This window comes from Silene latifolia, unplaced genomic scaffold (genome assembly GCF_048544455.1).
Source record: "Silene latifolia isolate original U9 population unplaced genomic scaffold, ASM4854445v1 scaffold_20.1, whole genome shotgun sequence".
Taxonomy (NCBI): Eukaryota; Viridiplantae; Streptophyta; class Magnoliopsida; order Caryophyllales; family Caryophyllaceae; genus Silene; species Silene latifolia.
The window spans coordinates 5873694-5885248 of NW_027413163.1; the positions used below are offsets into that span (position 1 = coordinate 5873694).

At 34.9% G+C, this 11555-nt stretch overlaps 1 non-coding gene across 1 annotated transcript; it reads left to right on the forward strand.

Moving 5' to 3' along the window:
• The first annotated feature begins 329 nt into the window (after window positions 1-329).
• Window positions 330-436, forward strand: LOC141638607 (small nucleolar RNA R71). Its single transcript, XR_012542153.1, has one exon. It is a non-coding gene; the product is annotated as a small nucleolar RNA R71 (small nucleolar RNA).
• Window positions 437-11555: the final 11119 nt, after the last annotated feature.

The following is an 11555-nucleotide window of genomic DNA, read 5'->3' on the forward strand; positions in this document are numbered from 1 at the left end:
ATGCCACCATGGCATTTACATGTTGCTTAGGTGATTTGGAGGCTTCTTCAAGTTTAGCCATAGCCTTCTCAAACTTCAAGTTAATGGTATCAATATGAGCACTAAGTTGGGCACCCAATTGAGTAATAGAGTCCACTTCATGCTTTCCTCCTCTAGTAGCCTTCCGAGGTCTACTATATTGTGAGTTATGGACCGCCATTTCCTCAATCTTGTTCCATGTTTGATTATCGTCAACTTCGGTGAACATACCATTTGATCCCATATTGAGAATGTTTCGGGAGTCTTCATATAGACCATTCCAAAATTGTTGTACCAATAACCACTCGCTAAGTCCGAGATGAGGACATGAGCGGCAAGTATCCTTGAACCTCTCCCATGCTTTATACAAAGATTCCTCATCCCTTTGCTTGAACCCGGTGATTTGGGCTCTCAACATGTTACTTTTCCGGAGGATAGAATTTCTTGTAGAAAGCAAGTGCCAATTTCTTCCAAGAGTCAATACCAAGAGTAGCCTTATCAAGGCTCTTCAACCATTGTTTCGCGGAACCAATCAAAGAAAAAGGAAATAAGACCCATCGAATTTGGTCTTGAGTAACTCCGGTTTGAGAAATCGCATCACAATAGTCACAAAAATTCTCCATATGAAAATGAGGGTCTTCACTAGGCATCCCCCCAAATTAACTTCTCTCAACTAATTAGATAAATGCGGATTTTGCAATATAATTACCGGTCAAATGTTGTGGTGTGGGAGTACCATTGGGTAGGTTCTCCTCGGTTGGTACGGAATGTGATGAAAATTTAGGCATTGTGGGTTGATTTTGTGGTTGATTTTGTGTTGGGTTATCCTCTCCTTCTCTTGAAAAAGGGTTGATGAACTCAATAGAATTTGGTTGAATATTCACAATCTCTCCAATACCTCTCAAAGTATTTCTAGCAAGTCTTCTATTGTTGGTCAAAGTCCTTTCAATTTCAAGATCAATGGGTAACAAGTTACCTTGTGATCTCCTAGACATGCAAAATATCAAACAACTTGAAAACAATTAGAATAAACCTTGAGGAGTTTTACTTCCCCAGGGTAAAGAAAGACACAACTAAAAACAATCAAAGAAAATCAAATCAAGTTAACATCGTCCCCTGCAACGGCGCCATTTTTGGTCGGGTTAGTTATTTTCGGTTACTTGTCGTTAAGAGTTACCTAGACCAAAAAAATATTTATAACTTCACAAACTACTCCACTATTAATAAAGAGGTAAGTAAAGGTCGGATCCCAAGGGACGGGTATTGATGTAGGATTTTCGATTGCAAGTGGTCGTGTCTACGGGTGTCACAATTTGGGTTGAGATAGGAAATCAACTAAACTAATTAACAATGAAATTAAAGTAATGAAAGTAAACAAGATGATTAAAATGAGATGTAAACAATTGATTAAAAGCACTAAGGTGTCATTGGTTCATAGGGGATACATTGGATTTGATCATACAAACATGTTTTCAACTAGATGCAAGCACTTATTGTTGTGATGGGATCTAGTTGTTTTATATCTTACAATCCCTTGGAAGGTTTGGGTCCCGGAGCCGAATCATTAGATTGTACAACACCTACAAGTCGACTTAATCCTCCCTATCACTACTACAAATCCGGGCAACTACAACGCCCCTTTAACAACGTTTATGCACGAAAATCACAATAGACGTTGTAGAATGTATGGCACGATTTTTACTAAACTTAATTACAACGGGTATGGTTATATAACCGTTGTTATACGTTTTAACAACGGGTTAAATTTGCACAACCGTTGTTAATAATTTGGCGCAAAATTGGCGCAAAGTTAGTGAAAAGTAATCACAGCGGGTTTTTTAAACCCGTTGTTAATACTTATTTGACAACGGTTGTTGATTTACAACCGTTGTTAAAACTTATTTAACAACGGTTGTTGTTGAACAACCGTTGTCAATACTTTCAATACTATAAACCACACAAACACAGATCAGCTACAGCCACAAAACACATACATAACCTAACACAAACACAAACACAAACACAGACAAACACAAACATACACAAACACAGCAAACACACTTTCTCATCGTCTCTTTCTCTCTTTCTCTCTTTCTCATCGTCGCTTTATCATCTCGCCGTCACTATTGATTTCATCGTCTCTTACTTTCTCTAATTATCAGGTAAATCTCGCCGTCACTGTTGGTTTCATCGTCTTTCATCGTCATTGTTTTCTTTTTTTAATTATTTCATTTGCATGTATATATGATGGGTTTTTATCGATCATTATTATGTTATTATTCGCTTAATTAGCTCGTAAAACAAATTAAATAAAATAAAACAAAGAAGAAGCAAGATGATAGAGAGGAATGCATGATAAACTTAATTAATAATTCATTAATATATATATATATATATATATATATATATATATATATATATATAAATACATAAATTAAAAAAAGAATTACATTTCTAAAAATGCAATTCTTATATTTTCATAGAGAGTCTTATTCTCTTCTATGATATCCCTCCTCTCCTCCTTAGCTATTTGGAGGTTTCGTTCCAGATTGCTATATCGTCATATAGTTGCAAACAACGCCGCTCTGTCAAGCCATTTCTTTTGGCGTCCTTGAGTGCGGCTTGAGCATCCACAAGATAGCTCCTAAAACTGTCCTCGATGTGGAGCAACCGGCGGATGAAGCTGTTGTTGTTCTCGGTCATAGTAAGAGTTTTAAGGATGTAATCGTTCATTTTGTTGATGAACTTTGGAGTTGTTAGTTTGAAAGATTAATTAGGGGTTGGAGATTGTTTTAGCAGTTAGGGTTTGAAGATAGTGAGATAATGGAATGGTGGTTGAGATAATGTATGTATTTATACTAAGTAATGTGTCCTTTGAGTTGTTTTTTAATTAATATAATATATGCATGTTTAGGAAGTTGTGCCATAATCATCATATCTCCCTGCTTCAAATCTAATGTAAACCCTTCTCATTCCATATATTGTCCATTCATATGCACAGTACAGGGATGGCAGTAATAATGCATGCATCGGAATTATAATGGGCCCCGTAATTATGCATGCATCTAGTAATATTTAATTTAATTTTTTTTATTTTGTAAAAACAAACAACAACGGTTATGTAGATACAACCCATTGTCTTTAGTTATAACGACGGTTCCTTGTAAATTAACCGTTGTTATAACTTTTCCACCAAAATTGAGTCACACTTTCCACAACGAGTTTTGATACTTAAAACCGTTGTTAATAGTTTTAACAACGGGTTGCTTAAGAAAACCAACCGTTGTTAAAACCTTTTACAACGGACGCTTTAACAACGTCCGCTATTTTATATAACAACGGTTTTTAGCCGTTGTTATAGCCTGTATCTGTAGTAGTGTATCCAACTATATGCATGGTCTAATGAGACTCGAGTAGGTTTATGTCTTACAAGTCTCATTGAAAAGATAATTGATGGGTAAAAAATGCAAGGATTCACAGGCTCGCATTTCATCAAACATAACATGTGCATAAGTTGGAATCACAACAAGCAAGCAAATTAATTATGAAAACATATTATATTAAGCATGAATCAATCCACATGTTGGTTTCCCCTAATTCCCCATTAACCCTAGTTAAGGAAACTACTCACTCATTATCAAATTTATCATGTTAATAAGGTTGTCAATCAAATTAACAAAGCAAAACATGATGAATGAATGGAAATGATTAACAATAATTAAAACAAGGGTTAAGAGAATTATACCTATGGAGATTTCCAAATAATAAAGCAAAGAATAATAGAAGTACTTGATGATTGATGGAAGGTTGTCAATCCTCCAAATAAATCCCAAATAATCTTCAATTAGCCAAAATAAAGGATGAACAATTGAGAAATTAAGGAAAGATTAAGAAAAGAGATTTGTATTAATACTAAATTAAGAGTTTATTACAAGATTAAGAGATTATTAGGACTTGATTAAGATAAAATAAAATGATATTAAGATTGCTCTATAATCTAATTAGTACAATGGGGTATTTATACTAAGGATTAGGTACATAAATTAGGGTTACTAAGGGCTTAAATGACGATTAAGACTCTTAAGAAAAGTTGAGGAAGTGCTCCTCTCCAAGGAGATGCTCCTCTCCGTTTTGGTGGTTTTCAAGTAGTACGCTCGTCCCGAGCGTCTTGGCAGAGGGACGGTTGGTTCTGGAGCAGAATCCGAGCGGATTGTAGGCTGGGACGCTCGGATCATCAGGCCTCAAGACGAGCATCTTGGGCACGGGACGCTTGGACTGTAGCAGGGGTGGACGCTCGTCCTGGGCACTGCGACGCTCGGATTTCTTCCCAGTCACTTCTCTTCTTTTCTTTCTTCAACAATCCTTGAGGATCTTGTTGGAGATGCAAGGATCCTTTCATCATTGCCCAATCTACTTTATTTCCTACATAGGCCTTCTAGCATTGTCTTCCCTTTGATGTTTGGTCATTGAATTCGATCAATTTAGCTCCATTTTGCCATGAAAATGCAAGGTTCTTACTCCTTTCCTACCAAGGGATCAAAACCTCAAAGAATATGCAAAACGAAAAACAAAAGATAATAAATGACCCAATTATGCACTAAAAAGCATAGGAATGAGGCTAATTCGGGGACTAAATTGCTCAAATATGAGTCACATCATTTAGCTACCTCCGTCTCCCATTAACTCGACAACCAACAGCAACTCGACACAACCCAGCTTCTGATTCGGTTATCCACCAACACGCTACAACTCGGGTTGTTCAAAACCGCCGTGGATTGATCTGTCGTGCACCTGCAATTCGACATCAACCACCAATTCAATTCATCGCCTCAGTATGAACTCGCATCAATCAATTCAGTCCCGCGTCACCAATTCGACAAACCATGCCGTACCTGCTCCGTTCATCACCATCAGTAATAACGACTTATTTACGGTTGTATTAGAGTGACTCAATTAATCATTCAATTGGGTTTACCAGATGGATTAGTCAAAGAGGAGAAGAATAGAAGAAACGGGGTTAAATGATTTGAGGTTTTGAAGAAAAGAAATGAAGAATATAAATGACCAAGTAGCCCTTGCCTGTTTTCCTCTTGTCTCGTTTAAGTGAGGGCTACTCTTGTCTTTTAAAGTCTTTTATTAAGTGTGTGTATAAAACCTCATAATTTTGGGAGGACACACAATTTTTAGACGGCATACCCTATTTAGTTTTTGACGGCAGTATAGAGTAGTATAGTTTAAAAAATAGAAAACTCAACTCTTATTTTCCCATATGATAGTTAATTTAAGGTAGAAACTAGTGTTAAATTAGTTCTAGTTCAAGTCTTTTGTAATCGGTTTTGAAGATCTATGTTCACTTGCCCATTTAATTAAAGGTTGGTATAATTTCTTTCTCCCTTCTCTTTTATATTATTTATTTCCATTTTATGTTTATTTCAATTAGATAGATCTAGTATTTGATTAAGTTAAAGTTTTAATCATTGCTAATTTAATCATGTTTATTTCCATATTATTGTTATTGGTTAGTTTAATATAGTTGGTGAAGATTACATCTTTTCCTCTTTAAATTCATCTTATGATGTTTTTCTTCTCTTGTTTTAGTTAATCTCACAGCTAGTTATGTTTAGCATAATCATTATTGCTTTACTTATGTGTTCTTTATGTTAAGTATGTGTGAGTATATTAATACTAGGGTAAGGATAAGCTTTTGTGGGATTAATGAGTAGGATTTGAGTTGTAATTAAATGCTAAATGTTTGTTTGCCTCTTATCTTGCGCTTTGAACATGTTTGTGGTATTGCTTGAACGAGAATTTGGCTCTCCTTGTTTGGTTTGACTGGCTTACGGCGAGAGTCGAGACTAGTTAGACCACACGAGATAAGTCGGTTAGGACCAGGTAGGACGAGAGTTCAACTAGAATTGACCTAAGGACCGTCGTATATCGAAAGATAGAGACACACCTAGACTTCATTCTCCGTCAGTGGCGAATCTAGGATTTCTGAAATGAGGGTGACAATTTATACGATGAAAAATAACAGCAAAATGTCATTACTCGAATAACTCGTAAGACGGTTTATTTGTATAAAAATTACTCTTTCATTGATAGTATTAATAAATTAGTGAAATTTAATAGAAGATGATCCTCTCATCTTATTCTAGAATTTGTGTTAGTATTAATAGTATATACGCCGTAATTGTTAATTAGTATGTTATGAATCCACATGAGTCCAAATTACGACGGATATACATAAGAATTTTCCATTCCAATGTAGAACCTATGTTACTCAAACACGACAAAGAAGTATTGTGTCCGATACGTATCGTATCGAAGTATCGGATACGAGATTCTGAAATTTAGATGACATGAGATACAGTCAACCACGTATCTTGACCAGTATTCTAAACACGGATACGACACTTAGAGCATTAACAATAGTAGACCATAAAATGTATTAATCGAATTATTATTTAAGAAAAACCTAGCCAATAAACAAAATATAGAGGAAAAAATATTCAAAAGTAGACTTTGACTACTAATCCACCTATTTTGCAGTAAAAGAAAAAATTAAATGATACTAGTACTTTTTTCCAATTATCCAAAAGTTGTTACACGTTTTTCCCTGTCAAAAGTAACATAAAATATTAAATAACACCTATTCCCCATAATCTACTATCTCACTCAAAGTCACAGTCCCAACTCCCACAGTTTCTTTACCAAAAATCCAGTAAAACTATGAATCTTCATCTTCTTCGATTACCTTCATCAATGGCATCGAAAGAAATTATGATTCAACTGGTCAAAGACGGAGGAATTTGGAGAGGTGGGTTTGCAATTTGTTACTCGTTTGCAATTATTTTCCGTAAACTATTTTAATTTTTTTTTTATAAATTAATGGGGGTGAGGGTTCACCCCTATCACCCCCCTGTAAATCCGCTGTTGTTCTCCGTTCTATCTTCTGTATCAACTTAGACTAGACCCCTTCTATTTGGATGACCCGGACACCCTAGTCTCCCTTCTTATTGTGCTTAACTTACTTTTTTATTCGTTTGTTCATTTATTTCATGTCCTTAGCTTAGACTTTTAGACTAGATAATCATTTCAATCTTATTGACCGACTACACTAAAACGAAGACCGGGACTTATAAACCATTTCTAACACACCATCTCTGTAGATCGACCTCCTTACCGTAGTTTATAGTGTTTGATATCAGTTGTACCTTTTATTTTGTTAAGTTAAACCTGTAATAAATTTATATAGTTCTTTTATTGACGTTATGATATATATACTATTCATCGGGCAACCGAAATGGCAATGCCCGTATTTGCTAAGGAAGGTCTTGTTAAGGCTCCTTGGTAGATGGGGGTGTTACAAAGTGGTATCAGAGCGACGATTTTGAAACCTGTAACAAACAAACATAATGAACGTAGTGAGTCTAATAAAACAAACCAGGTGTATGTGTGTTGGGAACCCCTTGAACTGCTTGATATTGGGTGAGAAGGCGCCCTCATTCCAAAATCTTGCCCCCAATATGTTTAAGCCAGTCACTTCAAATGGGGATATGGAGTCGGAAATTGTGTGTTCATGTGTGTAATATACAATATATATATATATATATATATATATATATATATATATATATATATATATATATATATATATATATATATATATATATATATATATATAGAGAGAGAGAGAGAGAGAGAGAGAGAGAGAGATGTGATGTCTTGTGTGTGGAGGATAGCCTATGTGATGCATAATTTTTCTCGTATTTGTGTGTGAATATGTGGACGGAAAACTAAGACTTAATGCAAGTATACATAAGGTTATGTGGTGACGTGTAAGTGGTAGAATTTAATATGCATATATATGTGTAGAATACCGTTATTAATACGAGTGAATATGTAGATTTAAGTACGTGATAGTAGACTCATATGTTGTATAGAACGAAATAGAGTAGAAATTATAATGATTAATTGTGTAATTGTGTTATACGCAAGGTAATGTTAATCGATAGTAAATGTATAGGGATAATTAGAGATGAGCTTTATGTATACCTTAGACTCCGAACGATTTGTTATTTTGTAAGAATGACCAAACACTTCGTAACTTTTCGTTGAGTATTTTGACTTACTCGACCGAGTACAAGGAAGTACTCGACCGAGTAGGCCTTACTCGACCGAGTAGGTGGGTCACTCAATCGAATTTGCGAGAGAACAGAATCAATGTTAATTCTGCCAACATGAAAACTCCACTAAGCAACCTCAACTCGATCGAGTAGAGGCTACTCGATCGAGTATCGCTGCTACAGTAACACGGGTTCTTAAAATTTTTCGAGCCTATATGATTTATTCTTCTCATTCTTTTAATTCTTATTCTCTTTCTAAACCTAAATTCTCTCGTAATCCTTCTTCCTTTACAAAACTTTGGTGATTTTTGTGCTTGATTTCTTCTGCATCTTCCTAAGTTCATCCACCTAATCCGTTTGCAAACTTATTCAAGGTAAATTTCTACTCTTTTCTTTGATTTTAAATCAATTTGAACCTGCATTTTTTTTGGGTAAAGGTAAGCTTTTCATTATAATCAATGGTTTCCCATACAATTACATATTCTCATGTCATACATATCCAGAAAATTTAACACTGTCTAATATATTCAATCCAAGTTAATGCATTAGCATTTCTACTTTTAATCTGTAGTTGCCCTACTCTCAGTTTCAGCTCGTTTTTGACCCTCTGCAGTATGCATTCAGGCCTAATGACAAGCCCATCAACCCTGCTAACATTGCGTGCATTCCATATATTGTACATTAAGTCCCGAAAACATCTCGTGTTTCCTTCCTTATCGCATCGTGTGCAAAGAGATCAATTCAAATTGCATGGTGACACGCCATCACATAGTGTTCATACTATAGAAAAGCCTTTGATGAGGGTTTAAGATTCGTCATTATTGAAAAGTAACGCAATATTATTGCAAAATTATCTCCTTATAACCACTGAGTCACAATAAAGAACGTCTTCTTGTATTATACTCACCACTGAGCCCAATAAATAACGTCTTCTTGCATTGTACTCAGTTTGTGGGTCTTGGACTTCCGCGAGTTCAAAATTTCTCCCACTATGTCTTCTAGAAAAAGAAAATCTTTCTGGAAAGACAGCATTACGATCCACAAACTCTTTGTTCTCGTTTTGGAGGAGTAAAAACCATATGGTTTAATTTTGGATAACCCTCACAAATACACAAATTGGTTCTGAACATAAACATTTATGGTCTCAAATGTATAAAAAGATAAGTTATGGACTCTCCCTATCCATATCTCATATGGAGTCATTTAGGCTATTATAGTCGGGTTTTAAACTTTTAGTGAGAAAATAGCTTACAAAAATTGCGAAAAACTTCAAAATATATCTCATGAAGTTTGGTTTATATACTTGACTACACCATACTCTATGGTGTCCCAAGGAGAAGGTATTATGTGAACTGGTTCACAATCTTCTTAGTGATTATCAAGGTCATTACTTGATATTACCTATTTGATCTTTAAAGTCATTACTTTGAAACTTCCGATCAACATCTTGATCTTGACGTGCTTTTGGTTTACTACTTCATTTTGAAAATATTTCACGTTTCAAAAATCACTTTTATGTCTTATTAAATAGATACGAGGTTTTCATATCTACTTAACAATACGGTAAAAGTAACCAAGTATGTATATTACCAACTATCGGCCTTACACATCCGTATGTATATGGTCAATCACCTCACTATTTGTGTTTCTTTTCTACAAAAGAAAACATCATACATGCACACATACTATAAGACTCACAATCAAATGGTTGTTCGATGTGCTTACGGTTTATTCGTGTAAACGAATTTACTTGAGGTTTGATCAATTTGGGTTCACCGAATTACAGACATTAAAATCTACAAGATAGTATAATATTTAGTTTTCGTGAAGAACGTAAAATTCCTCTAATTTGAGTGGTCTAAACCAACCACCAAGTTATCATAGGAGTAGGTACAACATTTTGTTTTAAATCACATAAGTGATGCCTTCTATGTATAAACATAGATGATTACATTCTTTTAAAACCAAATTTAGGTACATTTGTCCCCATCGAAATCATTGCTAATCTAGCACCATTTCGATACAAAATGTCCTATGCTAGACGTCTTACGTTTTATCAATTCATGTAAACTTCTTTACAAAGAAATGACCCGTACTTGGTATCTCATACCAAGATAGTGGAACTAGCCTATCCATTGAGGAGATGTCTCTTTCAACTTTGTTCTATCGCATACATCTAGGGTTGATTCTTCTTAACTCCCACTCACTTTCACATTCTTCTTTGCTTCAATCAAGCAAAAATGAATCTCATGAAGACCTCTCTTCATGTCATTCGTGATATGTTATACACTTAGTAAGAGTGAATTACTATAAAGTGAGTGCAACATGTGGCAAAATCTCAATTTCTTGCGAAATTGGACTACCTAACCGTTCAATTGTTATCATATGCCTAAATTCTTTAGCGTATAAACAATCGATTTGGCTTTTCTCGAATTGAGCCATTTGACGGTATTATATTGGAGTATTATTTGTGGTTTTGAAAACTCTTTTCTCAAACTTTTAAATTACACTTGAGTAATTAAAACTAATATGTCATCATCATGACGGAGGTGTCACTTCTGAAATCAAGACTCTCTTGATAAAATGTGACTTCTTTTTAAACTCGTAATATGAGTTTGCAACATAAAACCCCTTTTTAATATGTATGGACGTTAAGTTGTATAATAATCGCAAAAATTGTTGTAAGCTTATGTAGGTGAATTGGTAAATCATGTTACCAATCATTAATTCCTTCAAAGAAACCGCTTCATATGAAAGAACGAAACGAGTATAATAATAAATAGATGATGAAAGGAGGATGAATTGCGCGATATCATAGTAAATACATTAATGAAAAAGAACGAAAAATAGGAAAAATTAACATTCAATGTTTTAAAAATACTTGTGAAAACATGTTCAACAAGTTTTAACATTTATATAATGATCTCCCACTAAATTATATAAATGATTCCAAGATCCGTCTTTAGACAAAAATAGGCATCGCTTGGGCGAAACATCCCATAATTATGTAAATTCGATCGGTAAGTCACGTTGACTAATTCCACCTCTAGAACTCTTGGTCGACGAATTTCCTTAAATCCATCTATTATCCCCGAAACACAAGACCGTCTTATATCCCGTTGAGTCCAACCAATTTTGGCGTGTGATAACCGCTTACCACTCTACTTACTCAAGGTAAAAAGAGAACACCCCGCTTGGGCGAGCGTGGCTCTAATGAACAAGAGATTCATAGGTGTTACTAATTGGTAAGGCTAATCTCAATTTTAGTTATGTGAGAGATCTTGTCAATTTAGTCATAAATTCCTTATAAGTGAATTAATTCGGTGAATGTAAATGACATGAATTGACAACCGCGAAAATAAAATGCATGTGAATGGCGATTTTGGCATGCGCGAAAATAAAACAAGCAAA